Source organism: Chaetura pelagica, unplaced genomic scaffold (assembly GCF_000747805.2).
Source record: "Chaetura pelagica isolate M959 unplaced genomic scaffold, ChaPel_1.0 scaffold189, whole genome shotgun sequence".
In the NCBI taxonomy this organism is placed as follows: Eukaryota; Metazoa; Chordata; class Aves; order Apodiformes; family Apodidae; genus Chaetura; species Chaetura pelagica.
Genome location: NW_009970716.1, coordinates 130,962 through 134,261, shown reverse-complemented (window position 1 = coordinate 134,261; position 3,300 = coordinate 130,962).

Sequence of the window (3,300 nt, the reverse complement as noted above, 5' to 3'; positions counted from 1 at the left end):
TTTTAGACTTCTGTAAATTGCCTTTGGCATATTTCTTTTAATTTTTGGTGTAGAGTGTTTGGTATATCTTGCGATCTAGTGAAATAGAATCTTCTAGCTGAAATGAGTCATTTGGGGAATAAAGTCTGCTTACCCCTAGCCCATAGATAATATACTTTTAAAAAATTATTATTTATAATGTTAATCTTGCCCAGGTTTTCTAACTTTGTGTTTCTAAGTGATTAAAAATATTGTATTGAATAGTCAAAACATTACTTTTTCTTTCATGCTGGGGATCTGAAGTTCCTAGCAGAATGCCCGTTGCAGGCAACGGGCATGTTAAACACCAGCATTAAATGACAGTACATTTTAGTAAGGACCACTGGTTATTTCACTCATTTCTTTATATGTGTAGAACAGTTCTAGTGATTATTTTGGGGAAAATGAGTGAATGAAATAATGTTTTATTTCTATAATTTTATCATCTTGTCTTTGCCTTACCTTTCTTTATTACATAATGTTAGTGTTGATTTTTATAAATAGGTCCTTGACGTATCCGGTGCTAATAAACTTTGATCCCTAAGGATTTGTTCAAATGTTCCATATTGATTCATGGAGCATGTGACAAAAAAGGACCAGTGGATGATTGGAACAAAGAGTAATGTTTCTTTTCTGTAGAAATATTTTACGAGGTATTGGCAGTTTTTATATTTCTCCGGGGGGGGGGAATATTTCAGGTTGAATGTTAAATTTTCAGCTGTATTGAAGGTCCTGTTCTGCCATCACTGAAGTCAGGAACAGCTGTGATTATTTTGACAGCTTTCAGGATTAAACCTAGCTTAACAAAAGCACATTTGTTTGCTGCCCTGGACCTGCAGGTTGTAATTGTGGTGCTACAGGTGGTCAGTTGTGTTGAAATTTGTTTGTTGTTATTTTTTCAAATTCAGCTGCCAAAGACAAGAATTGTTTGTGTGTATCTGTGTATATTTGTATATACATAAATATATGTATGCATATACAAAGCCTAGAATTCATGATGCTAAGAAGAAAATACTGCCTTTCCCCTGAATAGTCATGTTTGGATTACCATGACACTAAATAGCGCTCTTTAAAGTTAATCATGGTAAAACGTACATAGTCATTGCTTCTTATGTACTAATACACACAACCTGAATTCCATGTTTGATGCCAGTTTGCACAAGAAATTATTTCAGTGGAGTGTGGTATTTAATGTTTACAATAAGCCTCTTACTAACACACATTTTTATTAAGACTTCTGATGTAAATGTGTATATTACCATAGTATAATGGTAGGGAACTATCAATGGAGCTGCTGGTTTAGTTCTTAAAAGAATGAACTTAGAAGCAATATAACTTTTAACATTAGGCTAAATTGTGGTTGATAAGATTTTTATGTGAAATACTGTAATTGTTTTTAAATGTTGAGCTAGTTACTGACTCTAGTTTAGCACAAATTGGCATGAATTCTGCAAGAAATACAGAGTTTGCATAAAAGGTTTTGTACGTCACAACTAATTTGGCTTCCAATAATGGAAGCAAGAGCCAAAGACACTTTTAATCTATCACTGTTAGAGGTGTAACTTTCATGTAACAGGGTCAACAGAAATCTGTACAGCTGAACTGGGTGCTCTTTTTCCAAGTTTTGCTAATGTTTAGCAGAATACAAAGTTTAATTAAAGCCAAGAAAACAGAGGAAAATAAACCTCAGGAAGTAATCACTCTGTGTAAGTAAACAAGCTCTTTTTTTTTTTTCTTTGAGTGAAAGAAACTGGGAGTTATGGAAAGGAAGAATGTGTTTGGAAATGAATCAGACTACATTTTTTTTTTTTCTTCCACTTGATAGGAGCATTTATCTGTAGTCTTCAACTAGTTTATAAACATCTATCTTCATAAAATAAAGCACAAATTGAATTACAGCTGGTAGACAACTTTACTGACATTTATAGAGGGCAAATGGACTAAAAAGGACCTGTATGGTTTGATGAGCTTCCCCGTGCTATCCATCCTTCTGGTTCTGCTATACATGCTGATAAGCAGAGGACTCAGTGTTGCCAGCTCTTGTATTTTGAAGAAATTGTCTCATTTTTAAATAATTGTGGAAACTTAGCTAAGCTACTCACTTTACCTTGTACTAAATACAAGTTTGATGTTCCTTTTTTGTTTGTTGTGCCATGATATAGTAGATGTAGTTTTGTTGGATTTTTTTTTTTTTTTTCCTTTTGAAAAGTACTATGTAGGATATGCTGAATTCTTGCATAAGGCACTGAGAGGTCATTCTGGCAGAAGCATCACAGGTCTTGTGGTGATCTTTCTGGTATACTGTGTATCCTTACAGGACAAATTTGATCTATCTGCAGTTCATGCTTGGTATTTAGGAGATGTAAAGTGGAAAACCAGTTAGTGAAAAGAAAATAGCATCTAGAGATGATAGAAATGGGCAGCCGATAGATGACAGACATTTGGAGCTCTTTGCACTTGATGATCCTCAAGGTCTTTTCTAACTTAAATGATTCTGTGATTCCATGAATATTAGTAACTGAAACATTCCTCAAATTACATTTTGTTCTATGGCAAAATAATATTATTTAAAATATGAATATAATTGCTTTACTGTTACTTTTTCACTTAATCTTTTTTAAGAGGAGTAAGTTAAAGAGGATAGAATTTATTGGAATATATACTTTATATACTTGAGTTGATAGTTTAAACCTCTTTAAGGTTGTCTTTAAGCTACTATAAATACTTGGGTTACTTTTGTGTAGGCTTTTCTGACATTTGTATAGGACTGGAAGCTTCTCCCATTTTACCACAACAATGTGCATTTTATTTCATCACCAATCTGCTCACACAATCAAAATTGCTACTTGGTTAATGTTCCCATCACAGCTCATTGCTACATGGTTAATGTTCCCAAGTTACTTTTTTGGAGGGCAAGAAATGGACTACAGTTGTTTTGAGGTTTTCCTAGATTTCTGTTGACCCTTGGTTGCAAGTCTAACAAATTGTTTAATACTCTGGAATTCAAATAGCTTTAACAGTTAGCTTGTGCCCCAGTTTAATCCTAACTGCTGAAATACCTCTTTCTAGGCCTTAGATTTTGTCCTTTCATATTGCCGTGAAAGTGTATAGCATTCATCCACCAACTAGTTTGTCGTCTGTAACTGAGACCAAAACTAAGCTTGGTATTTTTATTTTTTTCAAATTCTTTCTTCTGTGTGCATGTGTGTGTACACGTGCTGTCACAAAATGTTACCTGCTGGCACTGCTGTTGCAGGAACCGCAGTGAACCCGTAACTGTGA